We start from the raw sequence: 17,933 nt of genomic DNA, 5'->3' as shown, positions 1-17,933 counted from the left end.
GTGACTTCTATTTCTGATTGTTTCATTATGGTTATTATAATTTATGAAAATAAGTTGCAATTGAAACAAAATGAGAAAGCAATCCACTTACTCACAACATTCAAGTTTTGAATTTTTGTCTCTGACATTTACTTCCATGTTAGATATTAAACTAAAAATGTGTACAAAGTAAGTGATTAAATGTAGGTTATGGTTAAACCATCCACTGAATTGACCTATAAATAACTTGTCAAAAATGTCGTAATTTCTTTTTCTTGGTTATTAGTTACTAGGAAGAATTCTGTGAGGAAGCTATCCAGCTAGCTTATGGAATGTCTGTGGTTCTACTCAGGTACCGTTCGTGCCTGAAATAACGCATGTAAGGGCACTTGAGGTCTTCCTCCACTTGTAAAAGCTGGAAAGTCGCCATATGACCTCTACTGTGTCGGTGTGACACAAATTTGAAAGAATTCTGAAAATAAAAAGTAGTAAATATTAAAGTCTATCTTCAGTATAACATTCAAAGTATCACATGGATTGTGTTCTATGTTTAATTGTTTCATAAACTGTAAATATATTTCATGAAGTTCTAATTTTTGAAGATTAATTTAACTCACCTGAAGGTGAGCTCCTTTAAAAGACCATAATATCTCTTTATTGCTTTACTTGACTTCATTTTCATATTTTAAATGTTTTCATCTCGCATTTCATGCTTTGCTTTTAATTATTTAAGAGCTTCTGAATCTCATTAGATATTGTTAAAAATCACAATTTAATTGTGACATCACAGTAAATTAGTTTAGAAATAATGTTTTAAGTGCTTCTTTTTTTGGGTGATCTTTTTTACTAAGACCTTGAATTCTCATCCGGTGAATTGGCATTGATTATTTTTTGTTAATATGCAATCCTGTTAGTTTAAAGGAACTCCACTGGGGTCCGAAAGCCAAAACATATAAAATTAAAACTTCTCACATAGATCTGCTGGGGCAGTCCAAACAAAGATATGCAAAAGATAATTTGAATTAAGAAAATACTCATAAATAAATTAAAAATCATATTTTTCTGCTATTCTTAATTGGATTTTTGTGAAGTGTTAGGTGATTTTTCACAATTAAAATAGTTCTTCTGGATAAAGGGATAGTGCAAATGATCTGAAATTTTTCACACAAGTAATTTGTCTAGACCTACACTGAATGGAACATTAATCTTGAAAAATTATTTCTAGTCCAATCATGTCAAAAAAACCTCAGTGGAATCCCTTTAATAATAGCACATTATATCATAGCTAATTGATTATTGGAAATATGAAAATATACAATTAGTATATGCTAGAATTTGTTAGTCAGGATAAATGAAATTAAATTTATCTAGAGCAACACAGCCTCTTGGCAGATTTAATGGAATTAAACACTTGCCTTCTAAGTGGTTGAAATTATATTTTGAATGTTTAACACAATGTCAGGATGATACATGAAAGTAACAGGACAGTTTTTGATGATAAGTTTGTGCCTATTTAAAGAATATGAAAATCTCATTGAGAAATCTCATTTGACAAAATATAATTTCAACCTTTAATACCTATTTGATATTACTGAGAGCAAGTGATGTTGACATTCAAATATTAGATTGGCTTTTGTTTTTATTTCATTGATAGCACTTTTTATATCATGAGAACCAAACTAGCTATAATTACTGATCGTCTGTTCTTAGTTTGTGTTGTTAGCAAATTTTATATTTTTTTTATAGAATACAGTATGACTGTTTTGTTATTTATATATATAGTATATTATGGCTTTACAAGAATGTTTAAAGAGTTGTGAAACATGGGGGCATTATTGAAAAAAGCTATAAGCTATACCAAATTGGTGCATTATTTATAAGTATGCTTTAGTTCTGCTTTGTGCTCTCAGTTCTTAAGTATATTTTAGTTTTGCTTTGTGATTTCAGTTTTTTTTTGTATTAGTTACAGAGTTCTGTGAAAAGTTCTTTTGTAGACTTAAGAAGTTTGTAAGGGCACTAACAAGGAGGTTTACTTTTTCTTCAAAGTATGCTGATGTCCTTAATTCTGTTTATATATTTTAGTTGATATTTTTGTTGCATATGATAAAATTACATTCTTTCATTGATCCAATCTTTGGTGAATATTTCTGTTAGATTTTTGTGTTTTGAATATGTCCAATAGTTTATAAAGGCACTAACAAAATGACCATACTGTTAACATATATATACAAAATAAGTAATGATTTAAGATTTAAAATATACTATTCATTGAAAATTATATATACATACCAAAAATAGACAATGATAAAATAACAATGATAATTCAGCATTAAAATTAATTATTTTAAGACTGAATAAATACAAAGCTATTTAAAGCAAAACACCTTAACTTTGGATGCATTTTATTCATCATTATAACTCATACTATATATTCCTTATCAAGTAAAAAAACACATTTGGAATGCACTGCCTTTCAGTTCGCTCAAATATTCCAGTAGTTAGATAATAAAAATCATGTTTCCATGATATCCAAAGTCCATTTCCAATCCATTTTCATGATATCCAAATTCTATTTTCATGATATCCAAATTTGATTTCCAATCCATTTTCATGATATCCAAATTCCATTTCCATTTCATTTTAATGATATCCAAATTCCATTTTCCTAATATAAGATATTTCCAATGCCATGATATTCCTTTTCCATGATATCACATATTTAAAATATGCTACTAAAATTAATAACTACTCAAGAAACTATTATGTATCTCTGCAATAAGCCCACCTGTTCCAAGCAGACCTAAAGCATGCTAATTAAGAATAAAAGAAATTATAGGATATTGTCCCTCCAACTTAAATTTTAATGATTTGTTGTCAGTGTTACTGCAAAACTGCTGGAAATATTTTTCCCATATCTGAACAATAATGTCAACCATATTCTTAAGAGAGTAAATCCATACCTTAGTTTATATTAATTCTTTAAAATATTCCTAAAATAGAGTTGCAACATCTAATTGTCAGCAGCCTTCAAATTATTCACCACAACAAAGTGTTTGCACTTGTCGGCTTAAACTTCTAAATACTTTTAAGGCTATCTGACTCACTATTAAGAAATAAAGAGACAGCTTCTTACACTTCCAAGATAAACGTCTCATTACCGATGTCAGATAAGTGGACATTGTCGTCACGTAAAAAACCAGGTGTATCATTGTCAATAGACTTAATATACAAGGCTCTACCATTGGGCTGAGACAACATGAACTGTGAGATAGACCTGTTGATTCTTTGTCTTTTTCTTTTCTTTCCAAATCAGAACCTCTGCATTGCCAAAACCGAGACAGTCTCTGCAGAATTAAAATCCATACAGTTAAAGCACTTTGTAAGTTTTTAAAAATATACCTTAATTAATATTTTTGTTGCCAAATGATTTCACACATATTTGTATTTACTGTATTGTCCCCCAATCCCAGTGTAAAAATATAATTTTAGGTTTTTTGCCTGTAAGAACACCCAGCTGCATTTTAGAGTGCAATTCTTCCACTTTTAGACCACTGTGTCCATCCCGGTCAGTGATATTGTCTGCTAGAGAGTTCTTTGACTCAGGAAAACCTTGTCCCAGACCAATGGACCAGAGAGTCTCCAACAATTCATATGTCTGTAGAATCAGGATTGCTGTCTTCAGCCAGCATGGCCGCTCTTTCTGGCTCCTACTCTCTCCCAGCTTTCCTTTTAATGTCTCTACCCCTTCCAGGCATTGTTGTTTAAACTTTTGATTATTTGAAAATAACAAAAATTACATAGATTGCTAAGATTTTTTAAGATTTAATTCAAAAATTTCTTAAGTCTTTCCAGTGTGGAAGCTGAGGTGGAAAAGTAAATTGTTTCCCATATGACCCCAAACAGGAAGTGACCTTTAAACTTCCATCTTTTGCCTAGAAAATTTTCCAAGGGAAATAACTCAAAATTTAAATGTGATACATCTTGTTGCAGTTACCTCCCTTAATACAGTTATAGTAAATATAATAAGGCCTTATTGAACGAACATTTGTCATACAGAACATGGGTGTTGACTGTAGGACAGAGAAATTTGGGGCACCCGACAATACTTGACCTGTACAGTATATTAGCTTCAAAATTTATTGTATGATGAGTTGTCAAAAAATTTGACATAAAAAAAATATATACTTACTCTTTCTAATTCACATTTTCTAAAGGCTCCTCTAGAACTTGAAGTCTCTACCCTTTTCTTGCACTCCTGTATCTGTCACCGAATAGGGTCGGCACTGCTTCGTCAGTAAGGACAGCCCTGTATGACAATCCCTGCTGCCAATGCATTCTAGTTGTGAGGGTAAAGCACATGTATTTGAAATAGTCAGAGCAAACCAACTGTGCTTGGAATGATTTTGAATAACTAAGTACTTTCCAATCTACTCTAGAAATGTTTGTTCCAGTACACTTGATTGCCCTCACCCACTTTTGTCGCATGTTTGTGTCCTTAGGGAATTGATGCAAGCTAACCCGCTCACTTCTCTTATTGCTACATCCTCCAACAACACATCTCGCACCTCCCATGGCTAAAATATAACCAATTATGCTAAATAAATAAAGAAAAAAATACAACCAATGCAAGTTCAAAATAAAAAGTAATACACATCAGGGCAAGTTTACAAGATTTTATTGGAGTCTACTAGTTTCGGTCACTTTATGACCTTCATCAGGACAATTTAATTCAAAATTCTATCTATTAAAGTACTAAAAAAAGGGCTACGCTTTATGACATCTGTGACTTATTTTAGATATAGTGTTGCTAAAAATAGAATCGATTTTGGTTACATGCCAATGAGTTAAAGTAGTCTGTTTTTAATGGAAAGTTCTTATTTGTTTGTGAATATTCCATATATCCTGTTGACAATGATATTTTTATACCCCCAAAAACGAAGTTTGGGGGGGTATATAGGAGTCACCCGGTGGTCGGTCGGTCCAGACGTCCGTTGCATTTTCCTTGTCCGGAGCATAACTTGAAGACTAATGATTGGAATTCAATATAACTACACACAATGGTCAAGCACATTGAGAGGAAGTGCAGTGCACAAGAACCATAACTCTATCTTGACTAATTACAGAGTTATTGCCCTTTGTTACTTTTCCTTGTCTGGGGCATAACTTGAAAACTACTGGTTGGAATTCAAAACAACTTCATACAATTGTCAACCACAAGAAGGGAAAGTGCAGTGCACAAGAACCATAACTCTATCTAAAGTAATTACAGAGTTATTGCCCTTTGTTACTTTTCCATTCCTTTCTTTTGTCCGGACCATAACTTGAAGACTAATTGTTGGAATTCATTATAACTTAATACAATGGTCAAGCACATTGAGAGGAAGTGCAGTGCACAAGAACCATAACTCTATCTTCACTAATTACAGAGTAATTTCCCTTTGTTACTTTTCCTTGTCCGGGGCATAACTTGAATACTCCTGGTTGGAATTGAAAACAATTTCATACAACTGTTAAACACAATAAGGGGAAGTGCAGTACACAAGAGCCATAACTCTATCTAAAGTAATAACAGAGTTATTGCCCTTTGTTACTTTTCCATTGCTTTCTTTTGTCCGGACCATAACATTAAGATTAATTGTTGGAATTCATTATAACTTCAAACAATGGTCAAACACATTGAGAGGAAGTTCAGTGCACAGAACTTTAACTATATCTTGACTTATTACAGTGTTATTGCCTTTTTATTTTTTTCCTTGTCCGGGGCATAACTTGAAAACTACTAATTGGAATTAAAAACAACTTCATACAATCGTCAAACACAATGTGGGAAAGTGCAGTGCACAAGAACGATAACTCTTTCTAAAGTAATTACAGAGTTATTGCCCTTTGTTACTTTTCCATTCCTTTCTTTTGTCCGGACCATAACTTGAAAACTACTGGATGGAATTCAAAACAACTTCATACAATTGTCAAAAACAGTAAGAGGAAGTGCAGTGCACAAGAACCATAACTCTATCTCAAGTAATTACAGAGTTATTGCCCTTTGTTACTTTTCCATCGCTTTCTTTTGTCCGGACCATAACTTGAAGACTAATTGCTGGAATTTATTATAACTTAATACAATGGTCAAGCACATTGAGAGGAAGTGCAGTGCACAAGAACCATAACTCCATCTTGATTAATTACAGAGTTACTGCCCTTTGTTACTTTTCGTTGTCCAGAGCATGACTTGAAAACTACTGGTTGGAATTCAATATAACTTCATACAATGGTCAAGCACATTGAGAGGAAGTGCAGTGCACAAGAACCATAACTCCATCTTGACTAATTACAGAGTTATTGCCCTTTGTTACTTTTCCTTGTCCAGAGCATAATTTGAAAACTACTGTTTGAAATTCAATACAACTTCATACAGTTGTCAAGGACATTAAAAGGAAGTGCAGTGCACAAGAGCCATAACTCCATTTTGACAAAATACAGAGTTACTGCCCTTTGATACTTTTCTTTGTTCGGAGCATAACTTAAAAAGTACTGGTTGGAATTCAAAACAACTTCATACAATGGTCAAGCACAATAAGAGGAAGTGCAGTGCACAAGAACTATAACTCCATCTTCAGTATTTATAGAGTTATTGCCCTTTGTTTCTTTTCCTTGTCTTTCTGGACTTATTACAGAGTAATTCAATAAAACTTCATCAATGGCCAACCACATCGGAAGGAAATGCAACATACAAGAACCACAACTATCTTTAATTGCCCACAACCATAACTCTATATTTCAATTCTTTTACAAGGTATTCTGTTACTAGTAACATCCTCATTTCTGAAGCAGTCTCATGGGGGTATTAATCACATTTAGTGATAGTTCTAGTTGTCAATGTTTCCGATATGGTGATTTTCGAACGAGTACTGGGTGTGATGTCACACTGAGTATCTATCGACTTCTTTTGTAAATCCCCGAGTTGCTTTGAATCTTGAAACGCATGAAATACTGGCCAATGATAAGCGGTGATTTATACTCCAATAAACACGACAGCAGTCGGTAATTTCCGCTGAATAAGGTTTAGTGACTTTTTCTTACGAATACAAATGAAAATATCGCTGTGGTAAATTACCAATCAATGGGACCTTTAAACAATAAGACACATAATATATCAAATTTATAGATAGCAAGGTAAACTTACACGCATACATGACTGAAATACAGGCTTGTACATGTTTGATTATACATTGTGACTGAGCACTTTATATTCATATGCATAAGGACTTTATTATTATTGGAAGTATTTGAAATGATAATGCCAAAACCAAATCAACTCACTTTTAAGTAAACAGTTTTTTATTCATTCATAAACATATAAACAACAGATATGCATACATTATACAAAATAAAAATGTCTACACTACAACATTTACTGTCATACATTAAATGCAAGCCTGACACAAGAGGGACAAATTAAGAAGTGCAACGATATGGCAATATACTGGTATGTTATAAGGCAACGTACCGTGGTACAGAACCTACGTACTGCGAAATTTCCGTCATTGGTCAAATTATACATTTACATCTTTCGACATTTTCAAGTCTTTCCGCCGCATGTGGTATAACTATATCCACTTGGAGTTCTTTTCTTTTTATCTTAACAATGATTTTTATGAGCCATTAATGTTACACCCTTTTTTTAACTCACCTGAGCCAGCTCAGGATGAGCTTTTAGGATCAATGAATGTCCATCAGATGTCCACATTTGTCCGTTAACACTCAAGTGGTCACATGTTTGCCTCAATCATCATCAAACTTTGTGAGGATCGATGCTTGTCTAGGTAATTGCTTCAATGAGTTCAAACATGGGTCATCTCAGATGAAAAACTAGATCACAGGAGCTAAAAATAAAAAAATTTTGTTAACACTATAGAGGATACTGTTTTGATCCAAATATCCTGGAAATTGGTATGAAAGTAACTATGTTTTGATGATTTCTAGGTCAAGTTCGAATATGAGTCACCTTTGGTCAAAAACTAGGTCACACTGCCCAAATATGGAAATACCTTGTAAACACTCTAGTGGTCACATTTTTGACTTAATTTTCATCAAACATGGTCAGGATGCTTGTTTAAGTAATTGCTCGGATGAGTTTGATGGGTCAGGTGAGCGATCTAGGGCCATCTTGGCCCTCTTTTTTAAGATTATAAGTATGAATTCTTCTGTTTACATTCTAATATTACTTCAGGTAATGGGGAAGTCATTAGCACTAATTTATTATGTATAGATAGGTTTTAACAATTATAATAAAAAAAAAGAAAAATTTGCATCCACAGGTATTCGTCATTCAAACGCTGTACTCTAAAGCACTAACATATTTCAAATGAATCATCTATAGAATAGGGTTCATCCAAATGTTACGTAGGCCAGAACGGACGAAGTCTTTTTTCATGACATAGGAAAAGCTTTCTTCCAGATATTATTGCCTCGTTTTGCATGTGTGAAACTGAAAAAAAAGTGTTTAAAATCCTGTTAAAATATTGTCATGAAATGATTATCACCACATTCTAAAAACCATACAAAATCTAAATCGATTTTCATACGCAATACATAAGAATAATATTTATGTCATTAAGATAAAATGGTAATTTACAAGCAAATAGGGAAATAGGGTCTTTTGCACAAGATTTTAATGAATTAATTCATCTGATTCTATAATAAACATTTGTAAGGAGAAGGACTTCAGAAAAAGACATAACTTTTACTTATAAAAATATTCTCTGTCAGCACTGCTCCATTGTACATGTTTGGTTCTTCAGTGTATGTCTGTGTAATTAGATTTTCTGAATGGTTTAAGATTTGCTTGACCTGTCATCTTACTTTCTTCCATTGACTTCTCTAGAGCAAGAAACAGGTTCTGCTCCTCCTTAAATATTGCTTCTTTTGTTTGCCTCTGCCATTCCATAAGTGTTGATGGTGAGTTATGGTGTCTGGGTTTTGTGTAAAAATTCCTGTCTTCTTCTCCTCAGGAAATTATCCACTCTGACCCATCTCATGCAAAAAGGCTTATGGCTGAAATCATTGTCTGTATATGCAAGGGTGGTCTTTTCTGATGTTTTCGGTTAGAGAATTTCTTCCTTATTTTGACAAATTTACATAGATAATTTTAAGTCTTATTGTCATATTTCTTTAACATTAAAGTTTATTAATTTAAAAAAAAATGAATACATAGAAACATGCACTCTGATGTGTATTGTCAGTATGGTTTCAACCCTCCTCCTGTCACAATCCAGTTATAGCATGATAGCATGTAGCATTTCTTTTGTGCTTTTGCAGCGTTGCCTCCACTATCATACTGATATCCACTGTCTCTATGTGATGACCCTCCATGCTTACCATCATCAGTATGTTGTTGGATGAGGCATAATTCCTTGATTTGATCCTAAGCATGTTGCTTAATTCCTCTGTCATACCTTGAAATGAATCATAGTTTTTTTGTTGTTTTGGATAATTCATTTTTCACATTTTCTATGAACCGCATATGTTTTGCGGATTATGATGAGTAAAGTACATAGAGAGTTATTTAATTTATGTTCTAAAGTAAAGAAAAGTTTAGTTTAAAAAGCGGATAATGTACTATTTTTCATAAACAGTTGATGAAGGCAACATCAGGCTTACAGCTGCCATCTTGGGTAAAAAGTTGTGGCTTGCCTAAAGTTAAGTTGTGATCTGCTCCATGCAGTCATCACCCCGTCCTTGTTTGTGCCTTGCATTGAGCCATGACCCTGCTGCCAGTTGTACACTTTGACCTCCACTTGTAGATTGAAGTTGCCACCTAGTGTCTGAAATTACATTTCTGTTAAACCTGCTCTTGGGTCGGCATGGTGATGATGAAGTTATGGCTGTTTAAAGAAAAGCTTCTCTCTCTCTCATTGATAAACATGTTTTTGTTAAAAATAATATAAAATCATTTTGATCGCTGAAAAACAGCAATAGGCCAGATTCTGAATGGCACACAACAGGAGCATGATTATTCAGCAGCCTTGCATGATCAAATTTATAATGCCAGACTTTTTAATTACATGTGCATTGGAACAATGAACAAATTGATTTCAAGAAACTAAGCAACAACTATTCCAGTGGATGCACTTCTTGTATATCAATGTGTACAGATTTCTTTCAGTTGTAATTAAGGATAAAAACCCAATCATAAACATTGTGTTATAATATAAGTGGTTATAGTCAAATATTCAAATATAATATGTCTATGAAATATAATTAACTGATTTAATAAATTCTCCTTACTTATTTAATTTCCATGTCTCCGCTCGATTAATTAGAGCTCCTTAGTTCTTTGTCATGTATCCTGTTAATCCTATTTTCCAGTCTCCAGCTGGGTCTACCTGTTCCTAGGGGACCCAAAATTTTAAAGGACAATAATCTGTGTTTAGGCAGAAATAAGGCAGCCTTCCCCCAGAATTGATCATCATCCAATAATACAATGTATTTTATGTGCCATAAGGGGAGAAGCTCACCAAAAGGCTCGCCATAAAAAAAATCATTTAATGTTCCTTCATTTTCTGGGCTTAGATTGTCATTTGAGACAGGTATCATTATAGATTTTGAAACAATCACTTCAAAATCGATCACCTTACCCTGTTGGGGAGCCTGTTCCTCTAGAATATTTATTCTCTCCTCATCTCGTCAATCTCTTTCAGTGCCTCAGAGGCCTTCCTCTTCCTACCTGCTCCCTTTCCTCTTCCAGGCATGTTTATAAATTCAGTGATTTATTTGGATTTAAATATTTTGTTTTGAAACAATTAAGATTAAATGCTGCTGATAGGCACGGAAATTGAAAAGGGCAGATAATCATGAATCTACTTCCTATCACAGACTACAAGAAAGACAACTGTGTATCAATTCCCCAATATAGAAAATACCTGATCATCTGCCCTTACCATTGGAACTTTGCTGAAATACAGTACAGATAACAAGGAATATGCAAAATCCTCAGAGGATCGAGGAATCAACTCCAAACTCCGCGAGATTATTTGTCCATAAAAACGAGTGACTCCGCGTGAGAAACGTGTGATGAGAGCGACTCCGAGACGAATATAACAGCGCGCGACTCCGAGAGAGAATTACCGCGTAACTCCGTGTCGGTGTCTAGCTGGTGTAAATAAATGCAAGTGCAATCTCATTTTATATTTTATTTTAGATTACAATTTGAAAATAAAGATGATTTTTACCATTGATGTTTTCAATTTACCGTAAAACATTGAAAGGTACATTTGATTAGAAAAACACTACCGTTATCAAGTTTATTTTTATCCCGATTAATTAGGTCAGTAGCAATAACCACAGGAACCTGAAATTCTATCAAAAACAAAAAAATAACGATTTAAAAAAATCCATATATCGTAATAACTTTTTTGTTGACGTCTTTATGAAATAAGAATAATTCAGATTATATAAACTTCATTAATCTTTAAATGTCTTTCTTGTCCTTTTAAATCACTGCGACAGTTCGTCGAGAAAAAAACCTACAACTTCCTTTTAACGAAATAATCTATGAATTTATGTAAACAAGACATTATTGCAAATATGCAACAAGCCCAATTATTATACACTTGTCTTTGAATGAAGCAATCACAATCTGTCCAAGATTACCATAGATGATTCTATAGTTAAACTATAATGATCAATGGGAACTTACAAAGCTTGTTCTAATGAATGCTTGCGGATAATTCTTCAAAGCTTTTGGTTATAGTGATGGACAGTTTTGGCTTCTTACCAGCTCTGACCACACTTTTTGGACCGTACCTATGAGTAACAGTCCTGGCCACTTCTGCGTAGATTCTGCCACCCATGCCAGGCTTAGAGGCCTTAGCCGGGCGGCTAAGGGAGTGTGTTGTTTTGCTCACTCATACCCTCACGCATCCGTGGCTTCACTGGACTTACCGGCTTCTCCGGAGTATGTACAGGACTAAAGTCCAATAACTTGCCAGCACCCCCTGAGGACAAGGAGCTTACCTCACACCCTCAACGGCCAATAAAGACTGTTCAGATGTTTCCTCAGGTTCAAGTTTGCTCTTCAGTCCTTTCCAATGAAGGATCAGACTTGAGACGAATATCCCTACTTGACCTTGGGGGCATCCTTCCACACAGGCAATGTAGCTCACGTGTTGACTAATCCACTCGGGCGAGTGGAACTGCAGGACATTCAACTCCTTGGCTAGGTTATGAAGCCAACCACTTGAATTTCTCCCCTTGGCCAGTTCAACTTGGTCCAGTTAGACACTAGACAGATCCTCCCTGTTAGACAGGGTGACCACCTTGGCTAGCTTAAACGGATTCACTAACTTCCATCTGGCCGTGAAGTTCTGGACCCTTGAAATATTCATGTTCCTTGGCGTGAGAAGACTCAGTTCCTGTCATATCTGGAAATTCTTTACACATCGCCATTTTAGATAATTAAGAAATACAATGTATGTGAAGCAATTTATTTATTAAACTTCACAGATAATACACAGGTAAAACACTGGTTGAAAGTATCCCGAGATACCTTATATAAATTTCCGATATAAAATTTAATTTATACCCAAAAATACGCAATATTGTTAAATATCATGCTTAAAATATTCTTCTGCAATTTAATTTAATGAATTGCTAGGTTTAGGGGACAAAAATTGATACCCTTGGCCAGTTCAACTTGGTCCAGTAAGACACTAAACAGATCCTCCCTATTAGACAGGGTGACCACCTTGGCTAACTTTAAGGATTGACTAACTTCCTTCTGGCCGTGAAGTTCTGGACCCTCGAAATATTCATGTTCCTTAGCATGAGTAAACTCAGTTCCTGTCATATCTGGAAATTCTTTACACATCGCCATTTCAGATAATTAAGAAATACAATGTATGTGAAAACAATTTATTTATTAAACTTCACAGACAATACACAGGTAAAACACCGGTTAAAAGTATCCCGAGATACCTTATAAAAAATCCCAATATAAAATTTAATTAATTTATTTTTTAGTGCTCAAAACATATTTTGTTTTATGATATTGAATATGAATAGAAATTTATAAGTGTATTTTTCATTCTATATAATTATCAGTAAATCTTTATTAATATTTTCTCTTTAACAAAAAGTCAGTCATTATTCTGTGGAGGTATTGCAATACTAAGTTCTTCCCCTCCAAAGTCCACATTGCCTCCTACATTATGTTTTCGCTCGATGTGTTTTATTAGTGTCTTGTGCACTTCTGATAGGTCTGTCATTACATGTGCAGATAAAAGTCACGCCTGAATGATCAATATACAATTTTTTTATCCAGTGTCTCCATGAACACTCCAAAAAGTCCGGTTTTGTGAATATGCCGGCGACCGTCCTATTTTGACATTGGGCCCTCTGCTTGTTTCCCTCGGCGAGTTTATTGCCTAGCATGTCCGAGTACATGTCAATGGAAAACTCCGAAGTCCTCTTCCTTTAAGAGGATTGATGGGGAGGCGGCGGACTGGTCTTTGCCTGCTTTTGGGGGCTGGTCTTAGAGATGGTCGGGAAGACGCCGGCAATAATTTGCGGACTGGTCTTTGCCTGCTTCTGGCGGCTGTTCCTAGAGGTAGATGATCGGGAAGATGACTCCGACTTCTCCACAGGCGGCGGAATGGTCTTTGGGCTGGTCTTGGGGGCTGGTCTTAGAGGTAGATGGTCGGGAAGACGCCGCAGGCGGCGGAATGGTCTCTGGGCTGGTCTTGGAATTCCATTGTAACGCCATCTGGTAGGCAATTTCTTCCCTTTCTTCCAAGACTTCGGCACTCTTGTCGGGAGTTCTGACACGCTGGCAAGAAACAGGTTCTGCTCCTCTCATATTGTTTCTTCTGTTTCCCTCAGTGGTGATTTGGAGTTTTGATGTCTGGTTTTTTGTTCAAAAATTCCTTATTCTCCTCAGAAAATTATCCACTCTGACCTGTCTCATGCAAAAAGTCTTATGACTGAAATCATTGTGTGTATATGCAAGGGTGATTTTGAGGTGGTCTTTTCTTATGTGTTCTGTCCAAATGTTGACAGATTTACATAAATGATTTTAAGTCTTATCGTCCTATTTCTTTAACATTAAATATTATTAATAAAAAAAAATACGAAAAAAAGAAATATGCACAGAAATGTGTATTGTCAGTATGGCTTCAAGCCTCGTCCTGTCACAATCCAGTTACAGCATGATAGCATGTAGCATTTCTTTTGTGCATCCTGCAGCGTTGCCTCCACTATCATACTGAAATCCACTGCCTTTAGTTGCGGACCCTCCATATTAACCATCATCAATATGTTGTTGGATGAGGCATGATTCCCTGATTTGATCCTAAGCATGTTGCTTAATTCCTCTGTTATACCTTGAAATGAATTATAGGTTTTTTGTTGTTTAAGATCGTTCATTTTTCACATTTTCTATGAACCGCATGTGTTCAGCGGATTATGATGAGTAAAATACAAAGAGAATTATTTAATTTATGTTTTTAGTTAAAGAAAAGTTTAGTTTAAAAAAGCGGATTATGTACTATTTTTTATCAGCAGTTGATGAAGGCAGCAGCAGGCCTTAAGCTGCCATCTTGTGTAAAAAGTTGTGGCTTCCCTTACGTTTAGTGGTGTTCTGCTCCATGGAGTCATCACCCCGTCTTTGTTTTTGCTGTGCATTGAGCCATGACAGGGTTCCCACGGTCAGGGAAAAGTCAGGGAAAAATGGTTTTTTTTCAAGGTCAGGGAAAAGTCAGGGAATTTTGAAATTGGTCAGGGAAATTTGAAAAATAAGCAAAAGTCAGGGAAAAGTCAGGGAATTTTGTAGAAAATAATGTTTGTCAAACAACAAGAAGCAAAATCAGTAAACGCTAAGGCAGTTTCTTCCATTATTTTGGGTATCTTTATTGTTATTTTTTATTATGAGAGTCTGTTTTATTTTTAAATTCTTTTACTCTTAAAAATGATTATGCTTCTGCCTGAAGATTTTGTCATTAACAGTAACTATCTTTTTACGAAAGAAACTAAAAGGAGTTTAAGCATCCATTGCCTCCTGAGCTGTTTATGGTTTGTTCTTGTGAAAGAAGCTGATAATCTGCTCAGGAGGCTGAAAAAAGATAAAAATTGACTTGCTTGTGAAGTCAAATGCCAAGTGCAATGCCTTCAGGGTCAAGGTCAAAGAAAAGTAATAAAGAATCCAGTAAAGATATCAATTGAGAAACTTGAGAAAACACTTAGTGGACTTTGATTAAGTTCCAATCATTTTAGTGCCATGTTTTGATTTTGCTCAAATGCATAATAAACCATAACTTTTAAATACTAACTGCCATGGCTAGTTTTATTAGCAGTATTATTAGCTTTTACTGCATTTTGCTTTATATGTAGCCACTTCATTAACTGTCTTATTGTTTCTTGTTTAACACAAGTTTTATTGATTACTATCATATATTTTATTTAAATGAAGGCATATTTTAGTCAATCCTCCATTGATAACACTGCTTTGTATTTTAAAGAGAATGAAACATCTTTTAGCATGACATGTATTATCAAATACTTTACATTTTGGATAAATGTACTCATACTTGTTGAAAGTAAACAAGACAAGTAGCTTATGACAATCGCTGGCTTATATTTTTGTATGTTTTATCTTGAATAATTTAAAATAAAGAATTGGAGAAAATAGGTTGGCTGTTTCAGCCTGTTTGAGGAGGAGGAGGTCGAAATACATGTATAAAAATACATTAAATGCTGAAAGATTGTGCAAACTTGACGCTGTTATTGGTCAGGGAAAAATGGCTTTGGTCAGGGAAAAGTCATGGAAAAGTCAGGGAATTTTGATTTCTCTTCTTTGTGGGAACCCTGCATGACCCTGCTGCCAGTTGTACACTTTGACTTCCACTTGTAGATTAATGTTACCAGCTAGTGTCTGAAATTACATGATAATAATGCTGGTTAGTTACTGTTAAAACTGCTCTAGGTTTAGCATGGTGATGATGAAGTTATGGCTGTTTAAAGAAAAGCTTCTCTCTCACATTGATAAACATTATGTTTCTGTTAAAAATGTTATGTAATCATTTTGATCGCTGAAAATAGCATGTGTTCAACTGAAGGGCAAACAGGCATTATACATGCATAAATTTATGCACTACACTTACAGTGCAGCAATGAACATTATTTCAAGACTAAGCCCAACAACTATCCATGGCATGCCAAAACTGCTAAGTATAAATAACTGTGTCAGATTTCCTTTTTCTTGTAATTACAAAATCAAAACATAAATTTGTGTACAATAGTAAGTGGTAGTATCAAATAAATTATGCATCCTAATTAAGAAATATAAATATAAACATGATTTGCAATAGGCCGCAATTAGGTAATTGACTTCCTGTGATTATCAATTATACAAGATAATTGTCATAAGGAAGTGGATAATCAAGGACAGAAAAATCCAGGTTGCCAGGGACCAGATGATGTATAAGTCAAATGCATGTTATTCAAAATATTTGTCTATGAACTTAGGTTTCCACACCTCTGCTCTCTATATTAGAGCTCCTTTATTATTTTATTTCCATATCTCCGCTCTATTAATAAAAGCTCCTTAAAAAAATAAGTTTCCATGTCTCCGCTCTATTTATTAGAGCTCCTTAGTTCTTTAGTTTTTGTATTCTTTAGTTCCTATTTTCCAGTCTCCAGCTGTTCGTAGGGGACTCAATATTTTAAAGGACAATAATCTGTGTTTAGGTAGAAATAAGGCAGCCTCCCCCAAAAATTGGTCATCACCCAATAATACAATGTATTTTGAGTGCCATATTAAGGGGAGAAGCTCACCAATAGGCTCGTCATAAAAAAATTCATTTAATGTTCCTTCATTTTCTGGGTTTGGATTGTCATTTGAGAAAGGGAGCATTATAGATTTTGAAATAATCACTTCAAAATTAGAGCTCCTTTATTATTTTATTTCCATATCTCCGCACTATTAATAAGAGCTCCTTAAAAAAATTAGGTTTCCATGTCTCCGCTCTATTTATTGGAGCTCCTTAGTTCTTTAGTTTTTGTATTCTTTAGTTCCTATTTTCCAGTCTCCAGCTGGGTCTACCTGTTCGTAGGGAACTCAATATTTTAAAGGACAATAATCTGTGTTTAGGTAGAAATAAGGCAGCCTCCCCCAAGAATTGGTCATCACCCAATAATACAATGTATTTTGAGTGCCATATTAAGGGGAGAAGCTCACCAATAGGCTCGTCATAAAAAAATTCATTTAATGTTCCTTCATTTTCTGGGTTTGGATTGTCATTTGAGACAGGGAGCATTATAGATTTTGAAATAATCACTTCAAAATCGATCACCATACCCTGTTGGGGAGCCTGTTCCTCTAGATTTTTTAGAATATTTATTCTCTCCTCATCTCCTCTATCTCTCTCTTTCAGTGCCTCAGAGGCCTTCCTCTTCCTACCTGCTCCCTTTCCTCTTCCAGGCATGTTTAAAAATTCTGTGATTTATTTGGATTTAAATATTTTGTTTTGAAACAATTAAGATTGAATGCTGCTGATAGACACGGAAATTGAAAAGGGCAGATAATCATGAATCTACTTCCTGTTACAGACTACAAGAAAGACAACTGTGTATCAATTCCCCAATATAGAAAATACCTGATCATCTCCCCTTTCAATTGGAACTTTGCTGATTAAAACAAGGCATTATTGCAAATATGCAACAAGCCCAATTATTATACACTTGTCTTTGAATGAAGCAATCGCAATCTGTCCAAGATTACCATAGATGATTCTATAGTAAAACTATAATGGTAAATGGGAACTTACAAAGCTTGTTATAATGGATGCTTGCGGATAATTCTTCAAAGCTTTTGGTTATAGTGATGGACAGTTTTGGCTTCTTACCAGCTCTGACCACACTTTATGGATGATCCCTGGGCTTAGTTTTTTTTACGCTGAGAC

Source organism: Ruditapes philippinarum, unplaced genomic scaffold (genome assembly GCF_026571515.1).
Source record: "Ruditapes philippinarum isolate M1 unplaced genomic scaffold, ASM2657151v2 ctg3498_1_1_1_1, whole genome shotgun sequence".
Lineage (NCBI taxonomy): Eukaryota > Metazoa > Mollusca > Bivalvia > Venerida > Veneridae > Ruditapes > Ruditapes philippinarum.
This window is presented reverse-complemented; position numbering follows the sequence as displayed.